Here is a 15,486-nt window from a genome sequence, read left to right on the forward strand (position 1 = left end):
CGCGGCTAAGCTCAGAGACCGTTAGTACAAGGAAGCTTTAATTTGGCATGAATATACATATCAGTCACGCCCACACTGGTAAAAAAAATAAAAAAATGTTTTTAGGGTACCTCCCATAAAACGTACTGAAGTGGGGGTGATTTTTTTTTCTCGACTAACCTTATATTGTGGGATATAAGTAAGTTGGATAGGTCTTTTAAAACCATTGGAGGGTAGCTAGAAAAAAAATCTATTCAGTGATCGTTTGCGAAATACTCAACTTTAAACATTTCGTGACATACAACTTTCTTAATTTTTAATACCTTTTTGTTATGCTACGTTACTTTGTCACGAATAAATGATTTATATTTCTATTTATTTTTTATTTTAAAGTGCAAATTTTCATTAAAATCGAGCGTCCCCCCCCCCCTCTCTAAAATCAGCTGTTGGGTGGAAATTTTTTAAAAAAAAAACAAGAAGATTGTAAATATATCAAATTTACAAGGAATATTATAGCGGCTTAGATTGCTTGAGAATTATTAGTAGTTTAAGAGTAAATAGCAGCCTAAGGTATAAAATATACCTAAACTAGGAAGGAATACGAAAGCCTTAGAAAAATATTACTTGATTTTTTCGTAATGGCTACGGAACCCTATCCTGGGCGTGTCCGACACGCTCTTGGCCGTTTTTTTATATGAATTGTAAGGTAGATGCCAATACAATATTCTGGTAGTGAAATCCTGGTCGTCTGCGCAGGATCGCCTCCGAGGGAACTCTCCAGCCCAGCGGTTAATGACTTCACTTGAACTTTGATAATACGGGTATAATTGGATGACAATATAAGTACAATAAAACAGTACAGTCAGCAAAAAATCTTGCATTATTGTTTTTTACGAAGACAAACTGTACAGTCATCGTCGTAAAAATCACCCTATCATGTTTGCTTGTACCTTTAATAAATATAACAATGATTTAGATAGATCATTTCCTTGTTACACGCAAACCTAGCATGTAACCATGCCGATTGCGATGTTTGAAATTCGGGTAAATCGGGTGAGGCGAGTTCAGGTGCGCCCGCGCAGAACAAATGCGACGTAACGACACGCTTGAATCATGTATTGGCAAGTTGTTACATTAAGGTGAACAGTTTTTTGCACGAATTATAGTTCGTACATAGTTGGGTAAATAAATAACCGGCTAAGTGTGAGTTAAACTCGCATTACCTACATTTCTAAAAAAATACATTTTTAATAGAAGATTTTTTGTTGATTGTACTTTTTGTTGCCAGAGCTTGCATTGTTATCCGACTTAAATTATTTATATCAAATTTCAAGTCATTCCGACCTCTGGAAGTGGGTCAAAATGAACTTAAGAAATTTAACTCAAAAACATTAAACATGGCAAGATAAATAAAAGCTTCTAGTAATATCGAATAAGTATGAAAAACAAGGAATTACCTATCAAAGAAAATATTTCATTTATCAATATATTGATATTAGAAGTAGAATATAGGTAATAATGAAAATTATCACTTAATTTTAAGTTTATATGTATATTTTAAAGGTTTTTTGAACGTACATATGGTAGGTAGGTAAGATAGAGGTTTAGGACAGTGTAGGAAGATAAAAAAAATCCTTAAAACATAATTTAAAAAAAATAGCTGACTGCCGGCTTCTTGTTTATCCTTTGTTATTAGTTTATTCTTTTGTTATAAAAATTTGACAATAGTGGGGTTCTAATATAAACAACGAAGCCCCGGCCGATGGGGTAGATCATCTATCATTAAAAACTGTAATGTAATCTTCCACTAAAGCCTTGGTTCTAAAAACACGCCCAAAACTCTACGACTCCCAGCCTCCGGTCAGTAAACTGAAAGTACGCGTATTATAGGTTGTGCCACCAGAGTTGAGGTCACGCACACAAGAACATGTCGTGTAATGACAGCAGGATTTTGACATTTACTCATTCATTTCATTCATTCTCCCTTTGTGCAATCAGTTATTTTTGTAGGTATAGTCGCCATAGGTGACACTATTTACCGGACGTACAATACCGACATGGTATTTTGTGACACGCCCATAGAAACTCTTGTCAGATTGACACCAGTTTGTATGGGCGTGTACACAAATGTCGGGCCGGTATTTCCATGTCGGTATTACCCGTGCCGGTAAATAGTGTCACCAGTCACCATCAGATATTTCGGAGCGGCTAAGATGGTCAAAAATATCGGCACATGCACCCTATTATTAAGGTATTAGAGTTCATGTATTGATATTTTTGAACACCTTGGCCGCTCCATGCTCCATATCTGATGGCGACTGTAGCTGTGTGTGTAATCATTCACTTCAACTCTCGTGTCACTACCTATAATATTGGTGTATTTGCAGTCGCGTAACACTGGCGTAACTTCCTTTCGCTCGAGAAAGTACCGGGTCGCGGCCCGTGCGCCACAAACGAAGTAGCGGTAAGGGGCGATCTAGGAAGTTGGGATAGATAGATAGATAAAAAAACTTTATTCATAAACATGACAAAGACCATGTACGAAAAAAAAATTCACTTCTCATGCTCTAAAAGTAGGTCAATAGCCTTACGAGGCGGGAGTAAAGTGAGTACTTTAGTCCCTGGGGAGTAAAAGTAATTAATTTTTAATTTACTTCGAGTGACTTAGATAAACTCAAACAGCCAGTACTTGCTTAGTTTGTGGCATAAAATAAGATTGTGTGTGGACCATTTTCATGACGAAAATGTTACGTTCGTAATCCACGCGGTCTTAGTTCTATGCTTTTTCCGCATAGAAGGTGGCGCCATTCTATTTATTCCAGTTTGTATATGGACCATTTCGCCGATGCGATTTTGTTATATATCTGTGTCTGGTTCGAAAAAAATACTTTGTTACCGTGAAAACTTTCAAATTGTTGTAGAGCGTAAATCATAAACGATTAATGACTATTTTTTTCTCGCAATCAAAGTAAAAAATATACTATCAAGTTGTCACATATAAATTAAGTTGTCACGGCACAGCCGCGAAAAGGCACCGACTCAGCATGTGCTGTCTGCGATCAGTACCACTACCATGAGTTTACAGCGAGCGTACTCGATAGCGACGGCGTAAATTATTTGGATGGAGAATTGTACAGCGCCTCTACAAATAATTTACGCCGTCGCTATCGAGTACGGTCACTGTAAACTCATGGTAGTGGTACTGATGTGATGTGAGTTATGTTATGCCGCATATATAACTTATGCGGGACTTAAACTATCTGTATGTATCGAATTTCATCTAAATCGCTTTAGCGGCTTAAGTTATGTCAGAAAACTTAAGTAAAATAGAGCCATAATTAATACCACAGTCGGGACTTATCACGCTAACAAACGAGTAATAATTACCTCGACGTTTCGACCACACTACAGTGGCTTTGCTCGCGAGTATATACTGAGTGTTAGTATGATAACTCCTGATCGTGGTATTAATAATGAACCCGAAAAACATCCATACTAATATACTAATAATATTATAAATGCGAAAGTGTGTGTGTTTGTATGTTTCTGTGTTAGTTTGGATGTTTGTCTTGTCCGTCTTTCACGTGTCGAAACGGCGCGACTGATCGACGTGATTTTTGGCATAGAGATAGTTTATGGGCCAGAGAGTGACATAGGCTACTTTTTATCTCGGAAAAATCTACAGTTCCCGAGGGAACAGCGCGCGATAACGGAATTCCACGCGTGCAAAGCCGCGGGCAAAAGCTAGTTAAGTATAAAGTAGAGCCTTTGCACACACAAAAAAAACAGCCAAGTGCGAGTCGGACTCGCGCACCGAGGGTTCCGTACAAACCTGTAGGTAGTAACTTTAAAATTATTAAAAATATTTTCATTATCTGATGTAACTAAAAATTTACGGTTTTCGCAACTTTCCCCTTATCTGTGCTATAAGACGTTGCTTCGTACCAAATTTCAAAATTCTGAGTCCACGTGAAGTACCCTGTAGGTTTTGATTCCCTTGCGAGTTTCGAAAATTTGCGGAAATTTGCGGCATAAACGGCTGTATTTTTTGATTGCGTTGGCTTAGAAGTTTGATTTTTTTCACAGCTCTAAGGGACAGTAGACTTGAGTATTTAATATAAATTTCAGCTTGATACCTCCACGCGTTTCTGAGAAAAAGGGTCTTGACATACGGACGGACGGACAACAGACGGCTCAATTCAGTGACAGAAATTCCCTAGTAATTATATTTTAAGTAGCCAAATAAAAAAAAACATAAATAATGTAAGTTCATTGTTAAAGATCAAATTGCAAAATACACAAACTTGACGTGTAACATTGAAATGACACTCAAAATCTCACCTTTTTAACCTTTTTGCTAAATATGTATGAAGTTATGACTTAAAAAAGCGTTTTAAGCTAGGAAAATTTGACACTATTTTACCGTGCGTAATTAATTATCTTAATTATTGATTATCTTATAATTAAACAGTAAGTGTCCTGGAGAAATGAATTTCACTGACGATACAAACCTATATATATGACGTATTGAATGTTACCTTACGGAAATCAAGAATAATACTCAAAATGCGCAGGTAATTAGAGATATAGCAGTTTATTTGCATCATTGGCTGCATTAATTAAGCAGCACCCACTTTTTTCCGTAAATAGTGTAATAGAAGATATTCTCAACCTTTTGTATACAATATACTACAGCAACAAACTGAGCAATTACGATTGCTAAAAGGTTATACTCGTAGTAATTATGGACTGGTGTGAAGTAAATAAACACGGCAACCTTGTGCCTATAAAGTTGTAAAATAATTGAAAGGATTGAATTGATCCTACGGTTGACGTAGGTTATGTCAACCAGGCAGGCAGGTGGTTGGACCTTGTGCAAGGTCCGCCCGGATGGCTATCACCATCTTGCTCGCTAATCCTGCCGTGAAGCAGCAGTGCTTGCACTGTTGTGTTTCGGCGTGGAGAGTTAGACAGCCGGTGAAATTACTGGCACTTGAGATATCCCATCTTAGGCCTCTAGGTTGGCAACGCATCTGCAATGGTGTTGCAGATGTTTATGGGCGGTGGTGATCTCTTACCATCAGGAGACCCACTTGCTCGTTTGCCATCAAGTCGAATAAAAAAAAAGTTATTTAAATACTAAATTGACTGACAATGGAACTAATCTCGTCATTATAAAATCTTTTAATTTTTTACGGAGGATATGGCGCTTCTTTAAGTATTGCTTTCTATCAACTTTAGTAGGACCCATAACTCCAATAAAGAAATTTTGATTTTGATTTTTATAAGATGACTTTATATTAGGTTTTATATAATATAACTTCTTGTTTATAGCTATACGCATTATCAGCAGTAGGGCGACTACCAACAAGGGCAAACGTTATACGCCGCAAGTGAAATCTTATAGGTATTATTGGCCATACGAGCGGTTTTACACTAGGTACACACGTCCGATTCCGTCCGATCCGAATACGTGAAAATACGTGGACCGGAGGAGTCGTAGAACTATTTGTATGGTAGTTTACGTACTAGATTCGATTTTACCATACAAGTTGTCTCCGGACCGTATGTACACGGATTCGGATTTTGTAGTACGAAACAACTCTACGTGTTATAGCGTGACCCACGGGATAGAGAATTCTGCACGAAGATGAAGCGAAGCGATGCTGCTTCAGCTAGTAAATCTCTCTCATAAACTGTCTCATAAGAGGTGGTTCCCGGGCACCATGCCTCAGACGAATACGACGTCAGGAACCTAGTTACCACCTACCAGCCACCTAGTCATTAATAATTAAAATAATAATGTATGTTAGTCTGTATCAGTATGGTATTTATTGTATGGGCCATGTTGCCCGAAATAAATGGTTTTGTTATTACTCGTATTATAAGCCTCTAAATCGATAATTGGATGGTAATCCAACCACGACTTACACTATTTTATATTACTATGCCACGACTAGATACTCGAATTGAAATCGCGCGCTCCATGCCTCCACGCGTGAGTGAACGGTTGCGTCAAGTTACGCGATTGGAGAAAGTCATTATCATAAGAGGCAAATAATACACGCTAGAAGATATTAAATGATGACCGGTTAAACGCGTGATAGACGGACGAGTAGTTTACCAATTAAGTTCACCAATTTGGCCTATCAAACCGGCATCGAAAATGTTCGCCGATCCACAAGTAGTCACCCATTCATAGCGGAGCGTACAAAAGTATCTGACATGTCCTATCGTATCGGCCCTAGAAATAAGTCGTATCAGCTTTGTCGTGTCAGATATTGGTGCAGGTGACTGTATATGAACTTACAACTTATATTCGAACAAACTAAATCATGAAATCATAGTAAAATTGATTATTAAAAGGTACCCTGGTACAGTCAAGTGCAAAAATGAGTATCTATTCGAACTCGAACCACTCAAAAATATGTTTCTGCGGCCTTATTGCGTCGGAATAAGAGTCTGTGGTACTTATTTTTGAAACTTTGAATAAGTTCATATTTTAAGCTGTACATCAATCAGTTTATTCGGCTGTAGGGTTTTAGATAGACGTAGGCCCTTGAAAGAAATAGTCAGTTTCAGAAAGGGATTCAAACAGAGCGTTCCACAGATAGATAGCTAATAGTACTTGTTACTAGTTTTGGTTTCGCCTGAAGACCAGCGCTGACTCCATCCGAGGAGTCTGCATTTATGCTGAGACGCGGGACCATTCCGACACATAAAATAGTTTCACATTGTACCTAACTAACCCTTTCTTTTTCTTTTTGATATTTTTGTGTCTCGAATAAATGATTTGTATTCATTTCATTTTCATTAATTTATACTTACTAAAAGTAACACCAAAACTAAGAGAGCTGACGGAACTGCTGATAAACTATCAGAATAAGTAAATTTGACCTTTGCGAAAATCTCAGTTCACTTTATGCTTGTTATCTCATTGATATCTCACCACTCTGTGACATTTATGAACCGGTTTAGATAACGTTGAAGGAAAAATATAATCGGTAAAGAAGGTCTTTGAGTCGGATTTTTATAATTTATTATTTTTATATTCCAAATGTCCGTACCTGGTTGTCTACTTGCAGGGATATGTAGTGTAGCGTCCACAAACGTTAACGTGTGATGTAACACAAATAAGTGTCCTTTGAACGTTTAATTATTGTTTATCATTTTTATACAAAAGCTCTATTTGAGCTCTCTAAGAAGTAATATTTGAACTGACGTTTGACAGAAGCAAAAAGTTTGACTGAGAGTTTCCTATTAGAATGCGAACGAGTAACGAACTTGTTTTTAGTGTTTTTGTATATTCCGCCTGTTTTGGTCATTACAATGAAATTTGGTATCTGCGGGTTTTCGGGGATGACAAATCGATCTAGCTTAGTCTTATCTCTGAGAAAACGCTTACTATCGAGTTTAAACACACTGAAGCAGTGAAAAATTCAAACTTCTTAATCAACAAATGCAATCAGAAATGTCATTAAAGAAGGTGTTTCCATACAAATTGCTAACCGAAAAACCTATATAGGGTACTTTCAGCTGTCCGAGAAACTTAAAAGGTAAGTATGCAGGTAGCACAATCAATAAGAAAGGCATGAAAAGCTTAATTTTCTGTCTGTCTATGTCAATAAATAACTATCTAAAATGACCCCACTTGAGTCCGACTCGCACTCGACTTGACTGGTTATTTTTTTTCACTTTATCATCATTCTGTCACTTGGCTGAGGCAAGATATTCAAGAAAGCTTCTAAAATTTATTTATCCAATTAATTATGAATGAATCGGCAATAATTACTGCAATTCACGATCTCTTGATCCCTAAGTTTCTCTCATACATGACTATTTCTAGGCGGAACCGAGCATTTGTATCATCCTTCACTGACCGAATGAATGCATCGAATTTACGGAACCCCAAAAATGCGCGCGCATAACACTGTTTGCCGCAAAATCTTATAAAACGTTGGTCTACAAATAATCTGCCAACTAAGAACGTATCACAGAGCTGTGACTAGGTAGTGAGCACGTAACTCCAAGATAACTCGTTTTTGTTTCAAAGTCCCTCCTCGGTCCCATGTCACTCCGTACTTGAATGCTGCTGATCTGTTAAAAATGCACGCTCGCAGGCGCTTGCACTTGCGACCCTTTTGTTCGGTTTAGTGCGGCACAAGACACCTTCGTACCTTTTTGAAAAAATCACATGGTCAAAAAGTGTGCGCAGATTTAAGGCTATTGTGCCTCCGCACAGGACGCGGCGTTTCGAGGTAGTTTCAGATTCGCGGCGTCTAAGTGCTGGAATGACATACCTCCTCCTATACTCGGAGTGACTAGCAGGTACACCTTTGGGCGAAGCTTAAAGGCTATTTGTTGGCATTTCAAAAGCTATAATTCCATTAATTCCTCTCCCTTCCAGCACTATTACACAAAACTTCTTTTGTTTCGGTTGTTAATTTCATGTTTCCTTTTAGCTCGCGTACCTAACGGTGTTGTATATTTGGCAAGTGAGTGTATAATAGTTATAATAATTATGTTTATGTACTAATGTTAATGTCTTTCAAAGCCATAAAATAATTAATATGTTTCATTGTTTACAAATTTTCTATTTATGTAGTCTTATGTATAGTAATAAAACTGTGTAGTATATCTTTGTAGCGGTCCGAGGGTCACCAACGGTGCTGGCTGAAAATCAGCGCTGGGGTGTTTATTATTAACGCTTCAGCATTATGCTGAGCCAGTGTCCGATTCACAACCGCAATGACACATACTTTCCTACGTGTTGTCTATTTGTACTTAATACTATTGTTGTGTCTTGTGTTGTGAATAAATGTATTCTTTCTTTCTTTCTTTCATTTCTCCATTTTATAACTTTAGCTGCTGTGCAGTCGTATGACAACACAGCATTTTTGGCGGAAACAGGTCCTAGCCTAGGTAAACTACGAAGCGCAAAATTCGAACTTCGTATCTTGCGGGCCCGCTGACGCTAATATTATTTAATACGAGAGTGAGAGAGACTGTACGAAACGAATTTCGATTTTCCCCCAGGTATTAATGTACACTCGAGTAATGTTAGACACGAACTATATATGACATAAATGCACGACCTTGATAATTTGTGAAGATGTTGGATAGTTAAGTTATTTATGTATAAGGGCCCAAATTAAGTATCAGTTCGTGCATTATTGTCATACAGTCACCTGCATTAATATATGCCACAGCGGAGCGTGCAAAAATATCTGCTACGTCATTCCGGCCCTAGAAATAGAGTCATATCAGATATTTATATTGTGTTGTTGTGTCAGATATTGGTGCTGGTGACTGTACAGTCAACATCATAAATAAGTGATCACTTTTGTAACTAGTAATTTTAACGTCATGTTTGAAAAACCATACGAAAGCGTGTACCGACTGAAAGCGACAAGGTACAAAAGTGATCACTTATTTATGACGTTGACTGTACATTCCAGGGCTTCCATTAATTGCACTCGCAGAAACGTCTCATTTTACGATCAAATTACCATTATTTTAATATTAATTTGCAGGTGGTAGGACCTTGTGCAAGGTCCGCCCGGATTGCTACCACCATCTTGCTCGCTAATCCTGCCGTGAAGCAGCAGTGCTTGCACTGTTGTGTTTCGGCGTGGAGAGTAAGACAGCCGGTGAAATTACTGGCACTTGAGGTATCCCATCTTAGGCCTCTAGGTTGGCAACGTATCTGCAATACCCCTGGTGTTCCAGATGTTTATGGGCGGTGGTGATCTCTTACCATCAGGAGACCCACTTGCTCGTTTTGCCTTCCAGTCGAAAAAAAAATTAATGAAAATTAACACGCGCGTGACAAACAGCGTTCAATTTTCTTCCAAATTTCATGATGCGTAGAGTCGTTTATGCAATGCACCTGTTTTAACGTCATCATTATTTCTCAAGTCAATGTACGGTCGTATGGATCCAGCGGGGCAATGACCGGCAATTTTTTGTCATAAAGTTATGAAAGTGGTCGTTTTAAAGGCGTTTTATAAAATATTCAACAACCGCAGTTGTAGAGCCATATTTAACGTGCGAGAAATATTCTTAATCATAATCACATATATCATAATCTATACATGTAAAATAAAGACTTGTTAGTTACATCATTTATAACTCGAGAACGGCTGGACCCATTTTTATGATTTTTGTTTTTTTGGATTTGTCTTCGTCAGGAACAGGATAGTAAGTATTGAAGACATTGGAAAATTGACGAAAAAATAAAATAAAAGAAAAAACATTTTCCCATACAAAAAGTTCATGGGTTTTGTAACTGTCAAACATTTAATGTTCATTCCCTCGACACGGTAAACTCTCCCCTCAAATTAAAGAACGTATTTAAATAAATGCGACCCGCTAGATGGCGCCGTTGTTGATACGTCATCATCATTTTTATGTAGTATTTTTTCGGGCAGGACAAAATTTAAATTAAATTTTCCTGTGTAAGATACGAGTACGTTGCGTTCTAAGACAATTGAATTTAATTATAACCTGGGCGACCGAGCTTTGCCCGAGCTGAAACTCGGTGACAAGCGTTTCCCCAGAGATAAGACCAAGTTAGATCGATCTGTCATCCCCGAAAACCCCCACGTGCCAAATTTCATCGAAATCATTGGAGCCGTTTTATATATGTATATATATACATATAAACAATAATTGCTCGTTTAAAGGTATTAGATAGATAGATACATACTTGTACTACTATCAAGATTAATTACGTAATTTATTTGCACAGTATCATGTCATAAATTGCAATTAACTCAATATCGCTTTCTTCACCTAAGTCAGCGCATTTCATAGTCATAGGCGTCATATCCATAAGGTATATGCGCATTTTCTGTAAGCTATTGCATACCTAATAGGAGTAGTATTAGAAATTAAATAATACTACTTATTATAAATGATCCTACGATCCACCTCAGGCTTATGTCTCAGACCATTTGTAAGTGATCGCTGGCATCACTGGCACGACTTACTTAAGGATTTTCAATTTGGTCAAATATAACATGAAATTGTTGTCCAAGAAACAAAAAACCGGCCAAGAGCGTGTCGGACACGCCCGAAATAGGGTTCCGTAGCCATTATGAAAAAAATAAGTGGGGTAAAGGTAATAAACAAGTGTGAACGCGTTTGCTTCAGTCCATGAGCATGCTCATTAGTGGCATGTTCATAGGCATGCTTATAGCATGCTAGTAACGAGTATGTGTAACGCCTTAAGGGACGTAATGTGAGAGTGGGCAGCAGTGCTCTCTATTACCAACTACAAATTTCGGACTCCTGCAGCTCTGCGGTGTGGAAGACAAGGAAAACACACTATTTTTCCAAGAAAGTCATCATGCAGGTTCACTTATAGGTAGTGTCCACACGACACGACTGTACTGCCAAAGTAAAGAGAGAGCGTTTAGATCATTTTGAGCACTACTCACACCTGCTCATCTACTTCTGCTGCTGACTGTACATTAAAAAATCCCACGGAATAGCAACTAGCTTATTTTTAGGGTTCCGTACCCAAAATGGCAAAAGCGGAACCCTTATAGTTTCGCCATGTCTGTCTGTCTGTCTATCCGTCCGCGGCTTTGCTCAGGGCCTATCAATGCTAGAAAGCTGTAATTTTGCACGAATATATATACATACTATGCCGACAAAATGGTACAATAAAAAAATTAAAAAAATTTTTTTAGAGTACCTCCCATAGACGTCTCATCCAAACTTATAATAGTGTGTGGGATATCGTTAACCATTAAGGGGTTGCTAAAACGATTTTTACATTTAGTGATATTTTTGCAAAATAAATATTCAACTTTAAGTGCAAATTTTCATTAAAATCGAGCGAGCCCCCCTCTAAAATCTAAACCGGTGGCTGGAAAAATTTGAAAAAATTCAGGATGGTAGTAAGTATATCAAACTTACAAGGAAAACTATAACGGTTAAGTTTTCTTGAGAGTTATTAGTAGTTTAAGAGTAAATAGCAGCCTAAGGTATAAAATATACCTAAACTGTGAATATTCCGTACAAAATACGAAATCCTTAGAAAAATATTACTTAATTTTTCCGTAATGGCTAAGGAACCCTATTTCGGACGTGTCCGACAAGCTCTTGGCCGGTTTTTTTATTGTTCCTCTATGGTAAAGCTAGTAGTGTAGGAGTAATTTGTGGCACCGAGCACGCCATATTATAGAAATACGCATACACATATTACTTACGACGAACAACGGTTCATTCATTCATCGAGTTTGCTCACTTTCTCATTGTAAAGATGTCACGCACGCAGCGTGAAAAGATGAGCTTTCTTTCATTCATAAATATTTTAAAACGAAATAAAAACATTGCACTTTCAATATTCCCACAGTCTACTAGTGCAAACAGTTCTGAAGTTCCGCTTAGTTTGTAAACAACACATAAACATTCGTAACTACAGTCGGAATAAGGACATAAAGCAAAGCTGATGCGGATATGAAGCAAATTGTTATATCACATTAATATCCCTTTAATATACGGGATCAATTGACAAGACCGGTGAGGTTCGAGCGAGGTATATAGATCGAAATATCAATAGGATGCTCCGTGAACACAACGAACTTAGCTTATGTTGCATTTTAAATTATAAAATTAATCAATTGTACAACTACCAACAATAGTAATAACAACTTAATAGGTATAAGTCACTTACCTAATGAAACAAAATCCGAAAAATAATAAATTGTTCACGTCAAAATTGGCTCAGTCGGCCGCACTCGTGTGAGAGAGCGTTTACGAAGGCTGATATACGTGCGTGCACATTGACACACAAACCGCGACTGGCCACTCGACACAACCTTGTACAACTTGATGGAATTAAAAAAATAACTTTCTAAATTCGTATTCATTCGCAAATCCGGCGAACAGGTGAGGCGCTCCCAACAACGGCCGTAACTCAAGCGAGTCTGTTGGAAGAAAGTACGTTAGCTTTCTGTGGGACTAGGATGCACTGGGTGACTCTGTTTAATTATTTTATAATGATTTTAAGCTATTTACATTAACCTCCTGAGCTCTCGCGTACTTTATAAAGGACCAATAACAAGCAAAGTAGCAAAGCAAGCAAGCAGGTCAACCACGTCTAGGTCGCACTAAGTTTGTTAACAAAAGTTAGGACTATGGAGGTTATTACAGAGATACCCCATACACCATAGCTCATACTTATCACGAGCCTTAATTTGGGACCCACTTAAGATCGAATATCTGTCATTTTTTATGACAATTCAAATAATTTTTTGACGAAATGGGATTCAAATTAACGCTCGTAAGCGTACTTAACTTTTCGCTCGTGTTTTAGTCACGGAAATGCACATTTAAAAAAGTGAAACGATTAAAATATACCAACTATATATATACTCAGCGGCACAAAATTTGGCCATTAATAAATGCTAAATTATATTTCTAAATTCTGCGCGGCAAATCGTAACTTACAAACCAAACTTTACGTTTTTAAGTATTACTAACTCAGATTCTATAGCTGATAAAATGCTTAAAGATTTTTAATTGGAGCAGTAGATGACGTATCGTTCGTTCATGAGGTCGCGGTCAATAACCGATCGGGTCAATTTGGGTCCTTTCAAAATGATCTGAAGTATAGGACAGCTGGATTGTAAGCGTAAAGCCAGACAAGCTTAATTTTAGTGAGTTGCGGGTCGCGTAATTTTGGTTTCATCCAATGTGGCACAAACTGGACTTTTGTACCGGGTGTGGCCTGTAATATGAGCAAATATATATACCTAGTGCCATCCACGAAGACGCGTGAATTTGTCAAAATGAAAAAAAAAATGAATTAATTAATGAAATTGTAATAAGAACCACGGCACGCGTCATCGTGAATGACTCTACCTATAACTAGAACATAAATCATACTCCTCAAACTGAACAACATTAGCTCAGCGACTTTTAAAAATAATATTTTTTTTTAATTTTTATTACGCTTTTAAGTTTATTCGAATGTAAAAAAATGTAATTTGATTTTTTTAAATATACCAGGACTTTCACGATGTCGTTAGTCCTTTCAGTCCAGTTCACCAATGTATTGTACCCGCGCTAAGATTAAAAATATGAGTATGTAAAAGCATCAACCTTACTGCACAGTACCTATCCATATTTTTGAGACTGTGGTGTATGCATATTGGTGACTTTGACTGTATGTAAATTCATCTCCTGTTAGACAATAAACAATAGTAGGTAGGTAAACTGGACATATTTCTGACGAAGCGGGTCATGGGTAATGATAAATTAATTCGTTAGGGATTATTCACGGACTAATACATTGTGTTATTTTTGATTTCCGTTAACTTCAAGGGAACATCCAACAGGTCAAATGAAGTTAATTTCACCAAGGCACTATCTATCTAGTAGCCTAACTCTTACTGTTTAAAAGATAATCAAGGATTAAGATTAATTATGCGCAGAAAAACAAAGTAAAGTTACTTTTATGTTTTGTCCGTAACTAAAGTGCTTTGAATTCACACATATTTAGCAAAAACATATAAACATATTTGGATGTTCTCTCTTAAGAGAAGTTTCCCTGCCGGCCGCGCGGCCGCGTTATTTATTCGTTTGGTTCCTCCACCTCCACACTGTAAGAACACACACAAATCACACAAACCCATCTATCACCACCACCACACTACACTGACGCGTTTCGAACTCAACCAGAGCTCATCTTCATCGATGGTGGTGATAGATGGGTTTGTGTGATTTGTGTGTGTTCTTACAGTGTGGAGGTGGAGGAACTGCATGAACACGCATATTTTGCATAAGCTTAGCTATCGTAAGGTCGCGGGTGAGCAAGGAAATTATTTTAGTTCAAGAAGAAGCATGTTTAAGCTATTTCGTCTAATCGTTTATATTTTACATTTAAAAAAATTCAAATACAACGCACTGTATTTATTTGCAAAGCGCAAACTGGTAAAAAAGATGTATATTATCTATCTCTAAAGACTTGTCAGCCTGCATTATAGAATTTAAATTTAATTTAAGTAGTTGCAAAGTTCTTGGTGTCCGAAGAACGGACCGGATTAAAAACACTGAGCTGCGCTCAAAGACTCGAATACGGTATTTGACTATTTTGTATATGTTTTGTAAATTAAAACTATTTTGTTATCGAATAGAACAATAGAAAAACAATTTTTAAGCTACCTCTACAAATAACAAAGTTATAAAGGTTTGAAATTCAAGATTAGACAGAGAAAGACATACTGGCATGTGACGTCACACGCCAGTACCGCCATACTTGCTGCATAGAGAAAAGCGTTTGAGAAAGAGACAGGTATATAGATTTTTCAAAAAGTCACTATAAATCCAATTTTCAACCGATTTAAATTTTCTCTTCGCTAAACACTATCTGTATACCTATCTATATTTTCATAATAATATTAAGATATGGCAAAATCAGGAGTTGTCAAATACCGTATTGCTGACGTGGGCGTAAAGACAACCAAGTTGATGTGGGACTGGGCTGGACATGTC

The 15,486-nt window shown here is 37.4% G+C and overlaps 1 protein-coding gene across 2 annotated transcripts in view; it reads right to left on the minus strand.

Moving 5' to 3' along the window:
• Nucleotides 1-12,809, minus strand: part of LOC141431075 (retinaldehyde-binding protein 1-like) — a 31,393-nt gene extending 18,584 nt beyond the window's left edge. Inside the window, exon 1 of one of the 2 annotated variants that reach the window (XM_074092070.1) lies at nucleotides 12,665-12,809. The gene's annotated coding sequence lies outside the window, so the exon portion shown is untranslated. Of the gene's footprint in view, nucleotides 1-7,046; nucleotides 7,150-12,664 lie in introns of those variants that run through there. The other variant, XM_074092071.1, reaches the window with a different exon arrangement.
• Nucleotides 12,810-15,486: the final 2,677 nt, after the last annotated feature.

This window comes from Choristoneura fumiferana, chromosome 9, assembly GCF_025370935.1.
Source record: "Choristoneura fumiferana chromosome 9, NRCan_CFum_1, whole genome shotgun sequence".
Classification (NCBI taxonomy): domain Eukaryota; kingdom Metazoa; phylum Arthropoda; class Insecta; order Lepidoptera; family Tortricidae; genus Choristoneura; species Choristoneura fumiferana.